This window comes from Peromyscus leucopus, unplaced genomic scaffold, assembly GCF_004664715.2.
Source record: "Peromyscus leucopus breed LL Stock unplaced genomic scaffold, UCI_PerLeu_2.1 scaffold_440, whole genome shotgun sequence".
In the NCBI taxonomy this organism is placed as follows: Eukaryota; Metazoa; Chordata; class Mammalia; order Rodentia; family Cricetidae; genus Peromyscus; species Peromyscus leucopus.
The window spans coordinates 124,728-147,480 of NW_023505333.1; the positions used below are offsets into that span (position 1 = coordinate 124,728).

At 41.3% G+C, this 22,753-nt stretch overlaps 1 pseudogene; it reads left to right on the plus strand.

The window, feature by feature from the left end:
- LOC114699429 overlaps positions 1 to 20,278 on the plus strand; it is a 46,062-nt pseudogene extending 25,784 nt beyond the window's left edge.
- Positions 20,279 to 22,753: the final 2,475 nt, after the last annotated feature.

Here is a 22,753-nt window from a genome sequence, read left to right on the forward strand (position 1 = left end):
TGTAATTTAAATTACATTAAATTGCATTGTGGATATTATTTAAATGTAAAAATCAACTATTAAATTACTGCACAATTCCCCAAATAGAAAAACATTGATTCCCTTATCCCTAGATAGAAGAAAGGAAGAGAGAAACATAAATTGACATAAGTATAGACAGGAACAGAAAGAGAATTTGGGTCATATTACATATATGCTCATAAAAGAACTTTGGAAGAAAATGACTTTCTGATCTATTCTGAGGCTGAGAAGCCATAGTAGTTTGTTCAAAGATTTTTTTTTTTACTGCTCATTCATTTCATTTGCTTCCAATGCTTTGAGATTGTTGGCAGAGAAAAGTTTATTCTTAATCTCTGAGTAATCAATCAATAAATATATCAACTTGGACATAAATGTATGTCATTGCTAGTTATGAAATTACAAATCACTGTGTAATATAAGGACTACATAGAACGTTTATATATTTATTGTGATTTTCCTGTGAAGTTAAATGTCAAGTTTCCATATTCTGATGTATGGTTGCTCCTTCACCAAAAACATTTGTAATTTTTATAATTTGCTAAAATACTTTTGACAGTTAAATTTTTAAATTATTCTTGAGAAAACCTAACTTTTTCATTACTTCACTTCAAACAATAGTAACATAAGTTCAACGAATCCAATATTTTAGTGGAAGAACTTGGGACATCACTGCAAAGAGAGAAATTCTATGAAAATGGAAAGGAACCTCTGGGTCAACCAACAGCAGAGTGGCCCTGTGCCTACAGCCCATTCATCACAGTTAGCAGGTCTGGCCCACAAGCTCTAGCCACTAAGAAGTGCCACTTAATGCCTCACATATGGGGCAGTGAGAAAGAAGGTGGCCACCATGATTATCATGGAAAAGAGGGGGGAACTATAATTCCTTCACTCTTCTCAAAGCAAACAATATACTATCTAAAACTCTGTATTAAACTAACTTCATTAAGATTCAATTTACATTCAATAAAATGGACCTTTTATTCTGCAATTCAATGAACTTTAAAAAAAGTTTGCATGGGCTAGTGTCTTAGTTTGCTTTTTATTGCTGTGATAAATATTGTGTCAAAAGGCAACTTGTTTGTTTCATCTTATAACTTACATTAAGAGAAGTCATGGCAGAAACTCAAGGCTGGAACTGGAGGCAGGAACTGAAGCAGAGACCATGGAGGAACACAGCTAACTGGCTAGTCTCCACGACATGCTCAACCTGGTTTTTGTTTTTGTTTTTTATAAAACTCTGGACTACGTGCCCAGGTGTGGCTCTGCCCACAGTGAGCTGTGCCTGCCTGCACGGTTATTATTAATAATAAAAAAGTCCCACAAACTTACCTACAGGCAATCTGATGTAAGTGTCTTCTCAGAGTTCTCTCCTTCCAGATGACCATAGCTCGGTCAGTTCGACAAAACAAACAAACAGACAGCCAGTGGGTAACTCAGTGGGTCAAGCCCCTGCCAATGAGCCAGACTACCTGATCCCAGTCTAGGACCCACATGGTAGAAGGAGAGAACCAAGTCTCACAGTTGACCTCAGCCCTACACTTGAGCCCTGGGGTATATGCCCAGGATGTACACACTAAATAAATAATAATAATTTTGTAATGATCTTGTCAATGAAGTTAGCAGTGTAAGCAGGATGCAGACTCTTCCAGCAGTTGAAAAGTTTCTTAGGACCTTTTGCCATCCTGCCCTACCACTTGGGATGCAGCAAATAGTGAATTGTTTTCTGTTAGACTTTAAACATGAATGAGGAATGGGTATGTTTGTAAAGAAATTAGTGAAGGCTAGTAGAAATCTATTACCATCTATATAGGAAACCAGGTGTGCATTCCTGGATGTGTTCTAGTCTGTGCTACTCAACATGCCAGACCACAAGGCATTTGTTCTCTGCTTAGTTTAAGATACACACGTGATGACAGTTAGGGTATTCACTGATCTGATTATCGGATAAGTCAGTTCAGGCACCCTCTCCACTATTGCTAGTAGTCCAAGCTGGGGTCATCTTGGGGATTCCTGGGAACTTTCCTAGCACCTGGTTTCCTCCTGTCCCCATAATGACTCCTTCTATTATGGTCCTTTCATTGTTCTCCACTCCATCCCTATTTCAGCTCGACCATCCTTTCCCTCATGTCTCATCCCCCATCTTCTACCCTCCATTGCCCCCTCATCCCCAGTTTACTCAAAGAGATCTCATCTATTTCCCCTTCCTAGGTGATCCATGTGTCCCTCTTAGGGTCCTCCTTGTTAGCTAGCTTCTCTAGAGCTGTGGGTTGTAGTCTGGTTATCCTTTGTTTTACATCTGTATCCACTTTTGAGTGAGTACTTACCATGTTTGTCCTTCTGAGTCTGGGTTACCTCACTCAGGATGATATTTTTAGAGCCTTTCTCTAGTAATTGATGGAAGCAGATGCAGAGATCCACAGCCAAACACCAGACTAAGCTCCAGGAGTCCAGTGGGAGAGAAGAAGAGAGATTCTATGAGCAAGGGGCATCAAGATCAAGAGACAAAAACCAAACTAGTGGAACTCATGAAATTAGATCAACAGCTGCGGAGCCCTGCATGGGACTGGACTAGGCCCTCTGCATAATCAAGACAGTTGTGTAGCTTGATCTGCTTAAGGGGCCCTCTGGCAGTAGGATCAGAATCCATCCCTGGTGCATGAACAGGCCTTTTGGAGCCCACTTCTATGATGGGACACCTCACACAGCCTTGAGGCAGGGGGAGGGGCTTGGACCTGCCTCTACTAAATGTACCTCCCTGTGAGAGGCCTTACCTTCTTGTAGGATGGAAGAGGGGTGGGTTGGGAGGGGGAGGCTGGAGGGGCAGGAGAAGGGAAGGGGGGATCTTTGGTTAGTAAAATGAATAAAAAAAAGATACACTCATAAGAAAGTAAAAGATACATGATTTACAGGGAGGGTCTCAGAAACTTTTCTAGCCAATGTTACTCCTCCTACATCCAACCTCACAATTTGCCTCTCTACAGATATTAGTATATTTAACAACAGTGCAGGTCAAGAATAAGATGCAAGAAAAGAGACCAAGGAAACCCTGAAGCTTTGCTGCAGACAGAAACTCTTTACCTCAACCTCCAACGGTGTGATTCACTCCCTTTGTTTTGTAATGACTGAAAAGAATCTGTGCTGGACCTAGAGCAGGAAACATATCAGGAGTTTTCTGTATCGCTTAGAATTTTAGCTCTGTATACAATTCCCACTTCAACTCCCACACATCCCTCTCACTACGGTCCCCGTCCAAAATCCTGTCTTTCTTTTTTCATAACCCACTAAGTTAGAAATGAGTCTTCCATGACTCATCTAGCTCTTAACCAAACAAGAATGCAAATGGGGAAAATGTCAAGCATGAGAGAAAAAAAAAGGCCAAGATTCTATTTCTGCTTGTTGATTGACTTAAGTTACTTACACACGATCGGAAGAAACACTGTGATAACTGAGGCATTGAAATTGTCCTGGATGCTTTCATCATAGAAAAGACCCTGGAGGGCTAAAGATGGCAGTTGGCTTTTAATAAAAATTTTGAAATTTTTTGAAATGTACTATCATGAAATCAGAAAGTTACCCATATGATCAGTCAGTGTTTTCATCTCATTTAAAAAGTAATAAGCTTGGTTTGGTCTCCATTAAGCCACCCACATTTACATTTTCCATGATTATCTATACTACATAATACCTGAGAATTGAGAAATGATGAGATCCTTCTTGTATCAAGCACTGGTTGTTCATAGTCAAGCAAGTGCACCTCTGACAACCATTTCTATTAACAAGGAGCGGAAAGAATGGGGTTTTGTCATCTGTATTTTGCTTAAACTGGCATACTTGAACCTTTGGGCAGACAATTGACAGATGGCATGTTGGCACAATCCGATCTGTCAGTGCAGATTTCTTTACCATACCCAGAACGTATGATACAGTTCCACTCAGCACGTGGACTGCTCCAAACATAAGGCACAAGTGTTGGGATCAGCTGGTCTGATCGTAACTCTGTCTTTGGAACCTACAATTGGCTTAGCATAGTTCTGTACCATCACTAGACATGTCCTTCCTCTGAAACAGAGTCAAGAACGTCTAAACTACTTCTCAGAGCTGAGGCTGTAGCTCAGTGGTAGAGTGCTTGTCTGACATGTGTAAGTCCCTGGATCTGGCTATGATCCTGAAAATTCACATGACAAAGACAAATAGTTTGCAAATAAATATTTCACATCAACAAAGACAGGAATGCATGAGTGTAGAGACAACCTTCAGAATGGGGAAATACTAGTCAGTCACTGATCTGATAAGGCCTTAGCATCAGGAATACACAGAGAGTTCCTTAAAGTCAGCAACCACAGACTTGCGGCAGTTAAGCCACTCTACAAAGGCTTCAGTGGACTATCCCAACGTGCCTCTGAGCCCCACAGCTAATCACAGCCCCACCTCCTGCTTTACTGCACTGGAGCGTTATGTCTCTAACACAGTCCAACCATAGTGAATATGTAATAGCCTGTTACTAGATTATGTTCCTTAATTTTTAAGCAACATCTAGGAAATGTCAGGACAGGGAAGGTCAGTTCTGTTCTGCTTACCTCTAGTCAACTTCTGCTCTGGAAACAGCCCACACTTCTGGGGAGGAACACAATCATCTACCAGGACTCTAATATAATCAGGAAACAAAATGAAAAGGAAAATATATCAAGCCTAAAAATTAATAGGACCTTCAAGATATTATTTTATTATGGAAAAATGAAAAACTAAGGGAAGAGGATGCTTTAGCAAAGAAAAATCTATTAGAAGGGAAATTTAATGGAACATTAATTCCTAAAGTAATCATGAGGAGGAAATTACTCCCATCTCAAACTTTCTGGACACCTCACATGGAATTTTTAATTGTGGTCAAATATAGAACTGAAGGTAAAATGAAATTTGTATCTCAAAGAACAAAACCTAATCTGGCAAAGCCAATCAGTGGTTTCCTGAGCTGGCACATGGTGGAGGAAGATAAGTGAGAGGAGCCAACATTACTAATGTCATCTCAGGAGCTCACATTTGCCAAAACTTGCTGCTTTCATTATTTAAAAGAAGTGCATTTTATTAACTGTAACTTATGCTTCCCTGAAAATTATTAACAAAACAAAGAGATGCACAAAGCATATTTATTATTTAAAACAAGTTATATCTTCAGTTACTTTTGGAAAGTCATGCGTGAAAGCCCCAGTGTGTGGTGGAGTTCATACTCCTTTTTCAAAGCTTACTCTTTCTCTACTTCCTTCCGTTTTTGACTCTACTGAGTAGTAAGTAGACTTTATAAGGAAGTGGACAAGCCTTAACTAGTCCTTCTCATGACATCTGAGTAGTCTCTTTCTGTAGGAATGAGCATAAGCAGCATGTGTAGGATGTGGGTGGGCAGGCATCTCTGCAAGGTGCTCAGTGATCCCAAACATCTTTGCTTTGGAGGAGAGTCTGTGGAAACAGCACTGCCACATCTTGCCAGAGTCTTGAAATTCTTATTAGACTTTAAACACATTTCCTGTCTTTCAGATGTATTGTAATATTCTCTTGCTATTTACAGCAACTTCTCACATACTTTATAGTTTCAAACAATATGAACTTCCAATCACCAATCACGCATTTCTGGTCCTCCGTGGCTTGAATGAGTTAAAATCCACATATTGATAGACTGCATTTGTCCAGTGAAAGCTTCTAGAGGCCTCACCTGTGGCTCCCTCCTACATTATCACAGCGTAAACTTCCAGATAGGTTTCCATTTTCTGTGTCCTTCTCTGACACTCTTGCCTCCACTCATGAAGATCTACAACACTGCTGTGGCTCACAGACATAATCCATGATAATCTTCCAATCTTCAGATCCTTCCCAGACTTAATTCACTGCTGTAAAATTCCTTCTCATAGGTCAGTGATTGCAGGCACCAGGTCTGGAGGATAAGGACAATGAACAGCATTGGAAGACCAGTCCCAATTACCAAAGCATTAAAAAAACAATGGCAAAGAAATCTCTCCCTTAAAAAGCAAATGAAATCAACAACAAAAGACAAGCAACACAAATGAACAATAAGTAATGGATCTGAATAGACGTTACTCTGATGAAGATATGTCAGTGGTCAACACTACATAGAAAGAGGCTGTGCACCATTGGTCAACAGAGGAATAAAACCACAACCACAATGCATGCTGTTCCACACCTACCGCACTAGGATGGTTGTTACAAAAACAGAAAATAACCAGCATTGGCAAGGCTGTGAAGAATGTATAAGGTTTACATTTAGTGATGGGAAAGTAGGCTGGAGCTTCTATGTAGGAGTTCCTTCACAAGTTCCATACCAACTAGCAATGATCAGCAAACACTTCTATTTCTGGATATATCACTGAGAGAAGAGAAAACAGTTCTTTTTTAAACTTCCTTTTTATTTATTTTTTGTCTTTTACATCATATATCTTGAAACCATTTCCCGTCCCTGATGTATCTCACCCTTGTCCCTTGCAGTGACCCCACCCACCCCCAGATAAAATGTAAGAGAAAAGAAAAAAGTGTGTGTGTCGGGGGGACTCATTATGGAAGCTGTAGTGTGGCATAGTGAATCATGCAGTTAATTCTTTTATCCATACATCTTTACTTGTAAGTGTTCATTGCGGAGTCATTGGTCAGGATCAAGGCCTCTAGTTTCTGCTACATTATTGATGCTGGGCCCTCACTGGGACTCCTCTTCTTATCCTGCTGTTGCCTGTGTTGTGGAGATCCTGCAGCTTTGGGTCTGCAGGACTGGTCCCTTCATGTGCTCCAGCAGATCATAGATGGGGTGGATATTGAGGTGGGCCAGTCTGGTTCTGGGCCTGGGTAGTTGCAGGGTTGATCAGCCCACCAGCTCTCCCTTGTCCTCACTACCAGGGTGAGCTCTCCTACATTGCCTTGGCAAGTTCACCCTTTGCAGCAATGAGCAAGGGGGCAGGACCAGTTCTGCTTTGATGTCCTCAGGGTCAGATCTCCCACACCTACACCTTTAGAGCCAGCTCGACTGTGTTGCCCAGGTGTGGCACAGGAGCCACTCTCCTGACTGCTGTAGAGGTAAGGGCAGACTAACTCTCCCACTCCTAGGATGTCAGGGTCAGCTCTTCCACCTGCCTCAGGTGTTGATGGGCAGGGGTTTGGGAGGCTCATCTCTCCTCTGCTCATGGTGCCATATGACAGCCAGTAGTGGGGACAGCTCTCCCATGCTCACCCCCACCGACAGGATTGGCTCTGCTGTGCTGCCCAGGCGAGGTGCAGGGCCTGCTCTCTCTGAGGGGTTGCAGGTGGTGGGTAGGGGCAGCCCTCCCACCCTTCTTACCCCGGGGCCAGCTCTCCCACCGGCCTCAGGCATTGATGGGTGGGGGGCACAGGAAACAGTTCTTAACACCACTACTCACAGAACAGCAAGGTGGAAACCACAGGAAGCCACATCCATGAGTGGATGAGTGGAGCAGCAAAGCATGGTGTACGTACACGCAACAGAATTCTACTCAGACATGAAAAGCAACAGTCTTGGTTCATGGCACAATTTATTCCTTGAAAATATGCTAAATGAAAGGAGCACTATTCACAAGGTCAGGAGTTGTCTGTTTCTATTTATTTCAAATATCCAGAACAAGCATATTTGAAGAAACAGAAAGTAATTGCTTAGGGGTTGGTGACTACAAGATTAAGGAAGGAAGGGGAATTATTACCAGATAAGGAGATTTCATTAATAGTGATTTTAATATTCTGGAAGTGGATAGTGGTGGAGCCACAGCATTGTGACATATGGAGCAGGTGGTAAGGGTACAACACTGTGACACTCAATGCCACTAAACAGTAAATTTTAAGATGAATAAAATGATAAATTTGTGTTATGTGTATTTTACCATGGTTTTGCAAACTAATAGAGCCACACCTAGAGGCACAGGACTGTCATCCCAGCTACTTAGGAAGCTAAAGAAGGAGAATCTCAAGTTCAAGGCCAGCCTGGGCAATTTAGTGAGAACAGATTAAAGTAAAAACTAAGTTAATGGATGAGCATATAGTTAATGACAGAGTACTTGTGTAGTATATATGAGACCCTAAGTACCCTAAATTCAGTCCCCAATACTGGAACAAATACCTAAACATAAATGTAGCTTAATTCATGTCTTTCAAAGTTCCTTCTCTCAATATTTATACACCAGTATCCTGTTGCTCTTACTCACTTAAGTGTTTCAAATTCAAATCATGCATTTTCTCTACACCTAAGCAATGTATGAGTTGGAGAGTCAGTGAGGCAATGGGATGTTTCCAGTTCCTGGACCCAGGCAGGGAGAACAAGGTTAGTTTCTGGAGTACTAGTTGGGGTATTTTCTCTTCTGAATCATTAGCTATTTCAATGGCATCCCATAGAAACATCCCAGATCATCAAGAATGTAAATATCTGCCTAGAAGTCACTTTTAAAAGCAAGTAGCTGTCAACCTGAAGACTCTTACGGTATCTGCCTTTCATGGATCCTAGGTAGTGGGAATGAGTGAGTATTGCCAATCTAGGAAGCAACACATGTGACTGTCTCTTCCTCTGGCAAGTCTGTTAGAATGAAAGGGAAAAGGTGCTCTTGAAAACCTGACCATTTAACTGTAGGCAAAAATTAGAGACTATTAAACCATGATTATATCAAGAGTAGATGAAACAGATTCTGTATAACACAAACAGCTCACACCACTGAGAAACATGTAAGAGCTACTGCTTAGAATACTGCTTGGCAGCTTGGGCCCCAATGTCACCATGGCCCTGGAGGCAGGGCAGGTCACTCAGATCACCCCCGCCCCTACCGCAGCATAGCTCCCTGTTGTTGGCCATGAGTTTTTTGTTTTGTTTTGTTTTGTTTTGTTTACTTTTTACTCTTTACTCTTTGGGGGCTCACCCCCCCCCAGCTGCCAAATAAACACACGGAGTCTTATTCTTTTCATAAATGTCCGGCCTTAGCTTGGTTTATATCTAGCCAGCTTTTCTTAAATTATCCCATCTATCTTTTGCCTCTGGGCTTTTTTCTTTTTTCTTTTTTTTTTTTACTTCTATGTATCTTATTTTTACTCTTACTTCATGTCTAGCTGTGTGGCTGTGTGGCTGTGTGGCTGAGTGGCTGGGTGGCTGGGTGGCTGGGTGGCTGGGTGGCTGGGTGGCTGGGTGGCTGGCCCCTAGTGGCCTCCTCTCCTCCTTTTCTTCCTCCTTGATCCTCCATCCTTTTTGCTCTTTTTCTCCTATTTATTCTCTCCGTCTACCAGTCCCACCTATCCTTTCTCCTGCCCTGATATTGGCCATTCAGTTTTTTATTAGACCAATCAGGTATTTTAGACAGGCAAAGTAACATAGCTTTGCAGAGTTAAACAAATGCAACATGAAGGGATGCAACATATCTTTGCATCGTTAAACAAATGTTCCACAGCATAAACAAATGTAACATATCTTCAACTAATATTCCACAACAGCTCCCAGGCACCAACATGGACTCAGGTGGCTGTCCAGATCCTGAGCATCTGCTCAGCCTTCAGTGTTAACTGAAGCCATGGACATCAACACAGACCCTGGCTGCTCTAGGGTCATACATAGACCTAGACATGCCCCTTGGCAGCAGCTTAGGCCCAGATGTCATCCTGGCCCCAGGTGGCAGTATAGGCCACTCAGGTTGACATGGCCTCTGTGGCAGCACAGCCCTTGGATACCAATGTGGTCACAGGTGGTGGCTCAGACTCTAGTCACCCATGTGGCCTTTGGTGGTAACATGGGCCAAGGATGTCAACAGAGCCCCTGGCTGTGGTAGGACCATGGACCCAGACATGGCCCTTGGCAGCAGCCCAGGCCCAGAGGTCACCATGGCCCTGGGTGGCAAGCATGGCACTCACACCAGCCTGTTCCTCACCACTTCGCTTCTTCAGTTCCTCCTCTCTTCACAGCACACAAATTGTTCTGCTCCTCTTTCTCTCCCATTTCTCCACCATATATTTGCTCATCGTAATGGCACCTACAAACCAGGCGACTTGTGGTGCTGGCCAATCCTGTGGCTGTCTTCAGCCAGCCTGGGCTACGAGGACCCAGGCAGGCCTGTGAATGTGACATCCAGTCCTGAGCCGCAACTGAGAGCCATGTCTGGGTCCATGGCTACTGCAGCCAGGTTCTGTGTTGATGTCCATGGCTCCTGTTACCATCAAAAGCCATGTGGAAGGCCAGGATTGGGCTGCCACCTGGGGCCATGTTGGTGTCCCAGGGTCTTGTTGTCACCAGGGCCATGGTGATAACTGGGCTCCAGCTGCTCCTGAGGGCCATGCCAGGCTCTGTCGTCCTGCTGCCGCTGGAGTCTGTGTTGATCTCTGTGGCCCATGTTACCACAGAGGACCACAGGAACAGTGCACGTTGAAATCCAAGGGCTGTGCTGAGCTGACACCACCCTTCACCGGGCTTGGGAGAGCTGGCCCTGTCCATTGTTGGCCACTGAAGCAGAAGACCTCGTCCTGCCTCCCATGGGAGAGCTGGCCCCACACTCAGAAGAGCTGGCCTCAATGGCATGGGTGTTAAAGAGCTGGCTCCACTCCTCACCTGAGGGGGGCAGTCCCTCAGTGGCCCAGACTGACCAGATCAGCTACCACCCAGGCCCATATCTAGGGCCTTGAGTAGGCCCGCTTCAATATCTACCTGATCTATGACCTGCCAGAGTGTGTGAAAGGACTGGTCCTGAGGAACCATAGCCGCAGGATCTCCATGACTCAAGGCAACGGCAGGACATCAGAGGAGGGTCCAGTATTGATGGTATACCAGGAGGCACAGACCTTGAACCTAACTAACGATACATTATACAATGAATGTTCGAAAGTAAAGTGGAGTGGACAAAACAATGTACTGTGTGACACACTGCACCTCCCAATGCCACTAAAATGAATGAAGAGGGAAAAGACAGAGGAGTGAAGAAGGGTTTTTTCTTTGTTTGTTTTGTTTTTAATTAACATTTTTAAAATTTTCTTTTGGGGGACACTATAGGGGTAAGGAGTGGACATGAATGGACTGGGAAATAAGTGGGATTGGGGTGCATGATGTGACATTCCCAAATAATCAATACAAAATTATGTTTTTTAAAAAAGAATACTGCTTTGCACCTTCATGGCTGTGCTGACTTCCTTGGTCTTTGATGGATGGAAGCAGTCATCTGCATTTCATGATCAGGAATGCAGAGCATCAAATCTGTATAAGCAGTTTCAAACACTAAGTTCAGCTTTGTAAGAATACTGCTACCAACATATATCCTATGCTCAATAGTCAGCTTTATCTTTGTAACTAGACATCTTTAGATTAAATGAAGATTAGATGATATTGAACACTGTGACCACCTTAAGAAGCTTGGACATCCACAGGAGCATATTGAAAGTTTGGGGGATTCTTGTGGCAGAGAAACTTGATAGGTTTGTTTTAGATAAGCAGGAACCAAGAGAGCCAGCCCATCCTTTTAGAATTCATTGTTAAAAGCAATACTGCTCATGCTAGACACAAAGCTCTTAGGGAATGATATCCACAGTATTTATTCTTACTAGAATGTCATGTATAGCTCATCATTTGTATGTGTGCTGTAGCATGTGTTCCTGTTCATGTGTGTGTGAGCACCTCTGTGGAAGCCAGAAGTCAGTGGGGGTGTTTCCCTCTGTCACTCTTTGTAGTGGGTAGCCATTCCAGCTTTGATCTGGAAGGTCCAACCACCATTGAGGCTTCAGTAACTGTCACGCCTACAAGGCAGGGCCAAGAGAGGACCCTGAAGACCCGAGATCTGGATGGGCTGGCGCTCTTGGTTCCTGGACCCTGGACGCTGGAGGTAGACCCAGCTCCTTTAAGAGTTTCTGCCTGCTGGTGAGCCCTTGAGCAGCCAATACATTAAGTAGGAAAAAACAACAACAACTAAAAACGCCTGCCACAGCACAAGCATCAGCATTCTAGAGCTCTAGGAAGGTTGAATGCAGTTCCTGGTCAGACAAACCTCTTACTGGCCACGAGTTTCACGCTTGGCTTTCACGACCCAAGAAATAGGCAGAGCCAGGTGAGAGCTACATGTGAAGGATCCAGGTGTGCCTTAGCAGTTTAAATTTTGCTCATGTTGTCAAAAAAGGCTGAAGATACACAATAAAAGAGGCCTAGATGGAAAAACCTCTAAACAGGTTATAGAGTGTTTAACAATGTGCATAGGCTTAAAAGAAAAAGGGTATAGTCATAGAAAGAAATGAATAGTTTGAAAATAAAGTCTTTAAAGAGAGAGTAAAAGTAATATAAAAGAAAAAAGACGTATAAGATGGGAAATACACAGGGAGTCTGAATCCTGTATGTTACTGTGTTGATTTTGAATTTTTTGACCCATGAAAAGCAAAGGGCAGCTTTAAAGAAACCTGGTATTGAAAATGGGACTGTTGAAATAAATCAGCCTATATACTTTAGAAATGACTTAACTTTTAAAAAGTCAAAAAAATATATTTGTTAAATGGAAAACAAAAATGCTCTGGAGAAGAGTTTTTGCTTTTGTTTCCACAAGAGACAAGAATCTGTGGATTCCTTCAGCAATAATATGGATCAGGTTTGATCAGGCAAGACCTTCTAAAACTTGACAGATGATATCGATCAGCAGAAGTCACTGCTGGTCTTCCCAGGACTTGGTCATTATATCAAAATTTCCTCTGGGACCCTAAAAATAGTTTGTCCACAGACAGCAGGAAACAGTTTGGAGAATACAATGTCTACATTCCCAAGAGGGGTGTGGGAGGCTTTTGGTTATTTGGTGGGTTATGGATGTTTATTATCATTTAGAGGAATATAGTATATTGATACAAATTTAAGATTATTTTTGTTATGTTGTATATATGTTTCTACTCTTGTTTAAAGGATTTTTGTATATTGATAAAAATTTAAGGTTATTTTTATTACAACATATTGTATATATGTTTCTATTTTTGTTTGAGATATTGTGCCTATTCAGTTCATTTGGAAATGTAGGGTGAAGTTCTAGTTTTTGAAAGCTATTATTATAAACGATATAGGATAATCAGGAAACATAGGTTAGTGGTTAGTCATTTATAAAAATCAAATTTGTAGATATGTTAGGTATGCTCTTAAGATTATATAGAGATATGTTTTTAGAAGACAAATGGTTTTTCAGACACTTCAAATACCTATAGAATTTAAAATGTTGTTAACTTAAGGTTTTTCATGACAATGAGACACATCTGCTCCTGACAGCACCAATTTACTTCAGAGATAATGGACATTGAAGAAACTCCTTATGTAGTTGCTTTCAATGCAGCAAGGCTAGCCATCTGGGCGAGAAGCCGCTCATGCTGGCCTGTTTGACAGTATGTTGTATCAACTGGACATGCAGGACCCACAGGAAAGTGACCACTGACCTTTGCTAAAACAAGGCAGGACAGTCCAAAATTCCTGCTTTATTGAAAATTCTGCCAGATACTATGAGCCTATAGGCTGAAGATGGATATTGCAGAGAAACTTTGGGTGACTGTCCAGGCAGCCAAATGTCTCTGTTGTTAGTTAATACTACATCCTTATGGGTCTTTGATGGAGTTGAAGACAAGATAGTTATAGGTGCAGGTTTTCTTAGTTATGATAGAAAGTAAGTTAGGTGTAAAACATTGGATTCACTAAGATAGGATAGATAATGCATTTTTTCTTTGAATATGCTAACTACAAATGAACAGAATATTATAAATGTAATTCTTACTTGATAACTTTTGTTATATGTAGTCATACTATTTTAAATTTAAAACATTTCTTTTTATTTAGACAAAAGGGAAATGTTGGGGAATATTGTAGATGTAACACAGAACCAATGTAAAAGAGAAAGCCAAGAGGTCAGAGCTCAGAGCTAAAATCTCACCCTTCCTCCTGCGGTTGTTCTAGATCTCCGAAAGAGACCTATTTCCAGTGTGTATGTCTTTAAATAGTCTTTTTGTTCTGCCTTCTCATTGGTTGTAAACCCAAACACATGACTGCCTCGTCACTGTCTGTATGTACAGCCCCCCAGGTCTTAAAGGCATGTGTCTCCAATGCTGGCTGTATCCCTGAACACACAGAGATCTACCTAGCTTTTCTACCAAGTACTGAGATTAAAGGCATGTGCCATCACCGCCACACTCTTGCTATGGCTCTAATAGCTCTGACCCCAGGCAACTTTATTAACATACAATCAAAATCACATTTCAGTACATTTAAATTCCACAACAGAATATTATTTTTGATTTTATTGATTTTTGTTTATATTGATTACATTTGTTTAACACTATGAAGCTGTGTTGCTGTGCCTGTCTAAAATACCTGATGGTCTAATAAAGATCTGAATAGCCAATATCAAGGCAGGAGAAAGGATAGGTGGAGCTGGCAGGCAGAGAGAATATATAGAAGAAGAAATCTGGGGGAAAAGGAGATAAAGAAGTAGCCAGAGAAGGAGGAGGACATCAAGGGCCAGACACTCAGCTACACAGCAAGCAACAGAGTAAGAGTAAGAGAATGATAAAAGTACAGAGCAAAAGCCAGGTGGTGGTGGCGCACGCCTTTAATCCCAGCACTCGGGAGGCAGAGACAGGCGGATCTCTGTGAGTTCGAGGCCAGCCTGGGCTACCAAGTGAGTTCCAGGAAAGGCGCAAAGCTACACAGAGAAACCCTGTCTCGAAGAACCAAAAAAAAAAAAAAAAAAAAAGTACAGAGGCAAAAGGTAGATGGGATAATTTAAGGAAAACTGGCAAGAAATAAGCCAAGCAAAGACTGGGCATTCATAATTAAGAATAAGCCTCTATGAATGATTTATTTGGGAGCTGGGTGGCAGACCCCCCAAAAGAGCAAAAACATCCAACAACACACATACACACAAACACACATGCATGCACGTACACACGCATGCGCACACACACACACACACACACACACACAGGAGCAGGGAATAGTTAGGTTGAAGAGAGTCAGCAAAGATGGAAGAGGGTAAGGAAGAGTAATAAGGGGTGAATATGATCACAGTACATTCTGTACATGTATGTAATTGTCAGCAAGTTGTAATGTTGTTTGAGTTGATGACTTGAGATTTATAAAAATAAATGCTCAATGAATATTGAATTGAAATTAGGACAGAATTTCTAAAAATGTCTAAAATGTCATAATTTTTCATTTTGCTCTCCATATTTATGTACAGGAATGACAATTATAAAATAAAAATATTAACCAACTCTAAAAAACATTGACAATAGTCTATGTCTAAAGTGTCAAATATTTAGCCAAAATTTAATACCGTATGTTGAAATAAATAAGCATGTCCATCTCCATAGTATGAAAATTTTCTTTAATCATGTTTTAAAAGGGAAGATGACTGGAGAGATTGCTCAATGGTTAGCATTTGCTGTTCTTATAGAGGACTTGGGTCCAGTTCCCAGCACACACATGGCAGCTTAAAACCACACTTAACCCAGTTCCAGAGGATGTGACACACTCTTCTGGCCTCCATGGGCAACAGGCACACACATGGTGCATATATATCCATGTAAACAAAATACATATGTGCATAAAAGAAAATAAATAAGTCTTGTCTTTAAAAAGAATTGTTTTTCATGTGTGTGTATGTATTAGTGTGGGTGTGCATGTGTGTATAGGTGTGCATATATATGTATACATGTTTGTGAGGCTGGCAGAAGTCACTATTAGGTGTCATCTTCTGCCACCCTTCATCTTGTTTCTTGAGGCAGATTCTCTCTACCTGGAACTTGCTGATTTGAGTAGAAGGGTCGATGAACCAGACCCAAGGACCCACCTGTCATTCACCGCCCCCCCCAATACTGAGATCCCTTGTATGTGCCAACATGCCTTTTTTTTTATGTGGGTTCTTGGGATTGAGCTTTGGTCCTCATGCTTGTGTGCCCAGTTCTTTACTGCCTGAGTCTCCACATCCCAGTTTATTTTAAACAAATATCTTTATGATTCATCATCAGTAAATGTTTACATTACATAACTATTTTACATACCTACATACCTGTATATACCTGTGTCATACAAAAGCTTCTCAGTAAAAAGGCATCACTCGTGGACAAAAGTATAAGAAGTCCTGGTCTCCTGCAGTTGAGAATCTCTTCTTCATCCAGCTCTAAATAATGGCTATCGAGCTATAAATGACGATGGAAGACAGGGATTTCATTGATGCAGAGTGTAAGAATCTATCACCTTCACTTTCATCTCATTCCACTCAGTCCTTTTGTGTAGTAAGTTTGCCTGTGTCCCTGAGGTTGGGGCCTCATTCTAGATGGAGCAGTGTTTCCATCACCCTCACGGAGGCCGGGGACAAAGGGAGAGGACTGATGTGTGTATGTGTTTGTCACAGATGAGGAAACAAATATACCAGTGAGTCCATTGGATGTGCCCCTCCTACCCGTCACTTCAAAAAAAGTATTAATGAAGCATTATACATACTCATGAGGTGCAGTGTCATGTTGCAGCCTGTGTATGCAGTGCACACTGATCAAGTCAGGACAGTTAGCATCTTCATCCAGAATTTATGTTTGAAGCTCTCATGTTCTTTCTTCATATAATATATAAAGCTCATTGTTAACTCTAACCTCTCTCTATGTTACAGAACTTCCCTCTTCTGTGTTTTGGTACCTAATATCCAACTTTCCTCTATTACCTGCCTCTCCTATCACTCTCAGCCTCAGTATTCCACATACAGCTAGAAAAAAATTTAACTTTCACGTGTGAGAGAGGATATATAGACTGTGTCTGTATATAGCTTATTTCACTCAAAACAGTCTTCTCTAGTTCCATTCAGTTAGCTTAAAAATTAAAAATAAATGCAAGATTATATATTTCTTAATAAGTGTCAATGCTCAGCCACAAATGGGACATCTGTGTCACACCCATACCCCAGGGCTCAGAAACCATCACAAAAGATGGGGTGAAAAGATTGTAAGGGCTGTGGTTGAGGGGGACCACAGCCTCACAGTGTCTTCTTGACACGAGAGGACCACTGTACTCACGAACTCACAGCAGCTGTGCTTGCTTAAGTCCTGCAGAAGAACAAGCAGCCAGCGTTCTCTCACGGAGGGCAGAAGGGCTTGGGAGCCCCTGATCCTAACTGAGGAACAGTTGACAATTGCTGACTTCGGTTGGAGAGTACATTTTCCCTAAGGGTGTGACCGTAGTATGTTGACCATGTACCCATGCATGACCCCATACCCATGAGTGTATGAGATTCATAAATTGGACTCAGTGGGTTATTTAAAAAAAAAACAAAAAACAAAAAGGAAAAGGTAGTGGTGGATCTGAGTGCAAGTGTAATTCATCAAAAACAAATAAATCATGACACTATCCCTAACTCCAATTCAAAACGTGAGAATTTAAAGCAGTGGTTCCCTCAATGTTCACACACTATTTTAAAGGTCCACTCTGAGTGAATTAATTGTAAGGGTTCACTCACTAAGTGATTTTGTGGATAAATGAAAACCAGAAACTCTGACAGGCTCTACTACGGCCAGTGAAGCATCAGAAAACCAGTCTGAAAGCTTGGTTCTAAAACTAGGTGATAAATGACAGATGGTATAGATAACGAGGCAATTGGAATCAGCTCAGAACACACCCCAACACCAAATTTTTATTTATTTATATTTATTTTATAAAAAGAAATTTATTACCCAGAGAGGCAAGCAGGGCAGAGCGTGTGTGAAGGTGTGCTGGGGTTGGGAATGGGGGTGGGGCGCTCGGGATTGGGCAAAGGCAAGAGCCATAGCAGCAGGTGTTTCTTGCAGGAGTGGGTTTTTAAGGAGAAAAGGGGAAGTCTGTGCTATTGTGAGTTGATAAAACCTGATTGGACATGTTAGCGAGTGTAGCCAAATAATGAATTTTGATTGCTGGACCTTGGTGTTTAGACTCAAGAATGAGTCAGTGGCCACATGAGGGAATAGAACTTGGGGCTAGATTTAGGAATGTAATCTAATGGTTTAGCAAGGGAAAGGGAAGGAAAAAGGGCAAAATCTGTAAGCAAAGCTTGGGCCTGCTAGAGAGCCCTACGGTATGAACTGAGCAGAGACCACTGTCTCAGGACAGTCAGGTGGCTCCATGGAAGAAGCGGCCTTCCATTTTAACCCAGAGAGTAAATATGAATGGAACAGAGAAATGGCAAAAGAAACTTTATACAGAAGACTCCAAATAAACAAAGCAACCAAATTTAAGAAGCCTGAGACAGACAGCATTTCAGGATTGATGAAATCAGTTCGGAAATGCTGGGTAATCCTAGATGCAAACATTGGTGCAGACTCCACACTCCCAGAAGACCTACAAGGAGGATACTAACTTTAACACTGTTAAACTGAGGAGACTAGAGCACAGCAATCTGAGGGGTTGTCCTGGACTTCTCCAGCTGGTGCAGGGCGAGGCTAGTGCCCAAATTTAGGAAGGCTGTCTACAGAGCCTACATTCCTAACTGAAGCACCAAATTTCACGCTGGACCCCACTCTGCCCCTTCTGCACTAGCTCTCCCTTTTCTTCCTGTCTCCCTATTTCTGTCACCCCATCCACTTGAGGGCTTTTCATCAGAAGTTTCCTTGGTTGTTCTTTCTCTCATCCCTGCTGCCTATGAATTGCCAAGCCTGACCCTGTATAACTCAGGGATCTCTTGGCTTTTCGCTTTTGTCCAATCCCTCTGACTCCTCCGTAGTCCAGGCCACCCTCGTTGTTTGCCTGGAATGGTAACTCTCCTAACTATCCTTGCACCCTGGCTTTCTCTTTTGTCAGTGAATGGCTCCCAAAAGTGTGTATCTTCTGGGAGTTTGCAATAATGCAGATTCTCAGGTTCTCCCAAGGTGTGCTCAGAGATGTGTCTAGCAACACATTTTCCCACTGGGGATTAAGAGCTTTTGCTCGAACAATTTCTTTACACTGCAACCCACATGTGCATCTGAAGATGCAAATTAGATCAAGCCCTTTCCTTGAATACCTGTCACCCATTTTAGCTTCACAGTTCTTCAGAGATGTTGTTCCACTCTCTCATTTGGGTTTTCCTATTTGTTCTCGATGTCTTCTTGGCAGGAGTCACCCACTGTCTCTCGTTTGTCTGCACATGCTGCAAAGGCAGGGATGCCTTTCTCTTTTGATGCAGTCTGAGCATTTTATACAGAGGGCCTTCTGTTACATAATAATCATTTGTAATAGAGAAGAACAGACAAAGAGAGACAGGAAATAAAGGAGGAAATAATAGTGAAAGCTGTGTCCGGAATATAAGCCTTAAAAAGTGAAAGCTTCGGTGCAGAAAACTCTAGTGTGCAGTCCATTGCACTGCTCTCTAAATTCCCAATGCCCATTTCCAATTCCCAATTCCCAGGAAAGCCATTGCTGAAGATGGTGATGCAGAAGCTCTAAACACAGTGGCTTTGAGGAGGCTAAAATTTGGTCTTCAGGTTGTAGCAGCCAGAGCTCCAGGGTTTGGGGACAATAGGAAGAACCAGCTTGAAGATACGGCTGTTGCACTGGTGGTGCAGTATTTGAAGAAGAGGGGTGAATCTAAGTCTTCAAGATGTCCAAGCTCATGACTTAGGAAAATTTGAAGAGGTTATTATCACCAAAGATAACATCATGCTCTTGAAAGGAAAGGTGACAGCTTAAATTGAAAAACATATTCGAGAAATCCACTGAGCAGTTAGACACCACAACTAGTGAGTGTGAAAAAGAAGTGGAATGAGTGACTGGCTAAACCTTCAGATGGAGTAACTGTGCTGAAGGTTGAAGAGCACTTTAATCATCCCTTCAAAGGATGCTCTCAAAGCTACGAGAGCAGCTGCAGAAGAAGGGGTTGCTCTAGGAGGGATTGCTCTTGCTTTGGTGCAACCCAGCCTTGGATTCACTAGAGCCTGCTAATGAAGATAGAAAATAGGTATGGAAGTTATTCAAGGAACATTCAAAACTCCTGCAGTGACCATTGCTAAGAATGCAGGTGTTGAAGGATCACTGATAATTGAAAAAATGCTGCAAAGCTCCTTGGAAGTTGGTTAGGATGCTATGCTTGAAGATTTTGTGAACATGGGTGGAAGAGGGGATCATTGATCCAACAAAGATGGTAAGAGCTGCTTTACTGGATGCTACTGGATGGACTCCTTGTTAACTACAGCAGAAGGTGTAGTGACAGAAATTCCTACAGAAGAGAAGGGCCCTGGAATAGGAACAATGGTGGGAATGGAAGGGGCATGTTCTAACTCACTTTCTCAGTGAACTGTGACTACAAACTCAAGGCAGGTTCCTCACAAATAACTTCAGAGAAGTCACCTGAAGAAAATGGCTGAAAAAAGATTAGCTGATCACTGTAACCATCAGTTTTCTGGTTTCCATTGATAATATATAATGGTTTACTGTGGTCATTGCCCATGCCTACAGATAATTTATTTTGTATTTTTGAATAAAGTCATGTGTATGTTCCTGATATGAGGTGGAAGAGCCAGTGTTCTGCTTTCAGTTTTAAACCAAAGGCATTTTCTACTATTCCTGCATCACCAGACGAGAAGTTCAGAATCAGCCTTTCTGTGGAGAGTGAGAATAATTGTGTACAAAGTAGAGAAGTCTCCAATTATCTGACAACCTTTGTGTAATAGATTTTTGTTTAAAATTACAAAAACAAGAGGGAGAAATTCTTAAAGTGCACCTCAAATGCAAAATGTCACAGTGTTTCATGGAAGAAAATAAATATCATGCTAATTAGCATTTAAGCACTTCAGATAGCTGATTAGATATTAGATTTTGGTTGTTTTCCTTTTTATAAATATTTAGGACAAAATTTTCTGAACAATCTATAAAGGTTTTATGAATTTAGGTTTTTCTATTAAGTGTAAATGCCAATATATAATCAGTGTACTCAGATCTTTGAAGATGGCCCTGCTCCAATCCAGAAAGTGACTAATAGATAAGACTCAGGCACTATACACAAGAAAGCAGTAAAGAATTTTTTCCCATTGAGACAAAAGAGGCCTCAAGTCTTACTAGTCACAATATCATATCTATGAGAATGGTAACTATCAGGAGAAAGGAACTTACCTGTTTTACCTGTGTGGTAAATGGCTAATGGCTGTCTTTCTGTTAGAGTGAGTCATGGCGATGGTCATAGGATCTTTTTTCTATTGTATTGCAGAATTTAATAGCAATGCATAGAGTCAATGATCACTGCAAATAGAATGTAATGTAATGAATGATAGATAGATATAGCCTCTTTTGTTGAGTGTACTATTAAAACCAGACCACCTCTGACTACCTTGTGATACATCAGGGGTATTCTTGCTTGTGGCAATTTTAGTCTTCACACTTCATTTTCATTGGGAAGAAAAGAGTTGTAGCTTTCCAGAAGATTCTTCTTCTGGCCGAACTGAGATACCTTGATATCTTTGTGGCATTATTTACAAAATGATGAAGGCAACCACATTACCCTTTTTCTTTTTCTTTTCTTTTTTTTTTTGGTTTAATAATTGTACTTGACTTTATCTTTCTATTCTAGAATCAAACATTTTCTTATATGTAATAAGACAAGTGTTCTTACAGAATGAGTAGAAGTTGTCCTTATAAAGTAAGACAGGCTGGAAAATGTAACAGCAAAAGGGCATTAGCAAGTTCCAAGTTAATTTCCTTGAATGGCAGAAACAGAACAATAGAAAAGGTTGATTGTTACAACAGGGGTATTTTGGATGACTGCTTTCCATATAAGGGTGAAAGCGAAGCCTTTCTGTGAAAGCGTCTTTTTAATCCTGTTCTCTTAGAGGAACAGTAATCTTCTGGAGATTGGGAGTCTGGTCCCAGTGGTCATGAGAAAGCTGTCCATAGCAACACCATCACCTCCCCTGGTCTGTCATCCATGCAACACCATCACCTCCCCCTGGTCTGTCATCCATGGCAACACCATCACCTCCCCTGGTCTGTCATCCATGGCAACACCATCACCTCCCCTTGTCTGTCATCCATGGCGACACCATCACCTTCCTGGTCTGTCATCAGAAAGCCTCTACTTATGGTCAGATAAACAGCTCAATTTTGTTTAAATTTTTAACCTTACAGACATTATCATAATATTTTCAAGTAAATAGAAGTATGACACACTAAAATTAGCCAGAACCAAAGTCTATACAGCTCAACAAACTTCTATAAGGTTAGAATAGGTATTCTGGATGAAAGTTGTGCAAGCATCACATGAAATTTTACAATTTCAGTATTGCATATATTTTAATGTACTTATCAACATCAAAACACAAAAGCACATGACAGAATTAGACCATAGAAACAATTACCTTTGTATCTTCTCTCATAATTCATGTCCATTACTTAAATTCAGTTGTGTCTCATCCCCTTATAGTCAGCCTATCTTGTTCTTTTTCCTTCCTGTTATAGCCACATGTACATTTGTTAATATATATACATGTATTATATGTGTATAGATTCCGCAAATGAGAGAGAATATAAATATTTTTCCTTCTGAAATTATGTGACCTCACTTAATATTTTACAGTCTAAGTATAATACATTTTCTTGTAATTTTGAAATTATTTCTTTTATTATGTGAGATTATAATTAATTACATAATTTCCCCTTCACTTTCCTTCCTCCAAACCCCCATATTTATACATACCTCTTCCTTGCTCTCTTTCAAATTTATGGCCTCTTTTTTCACTAATTGTTGTTACATACATACATACATATATACATACATAC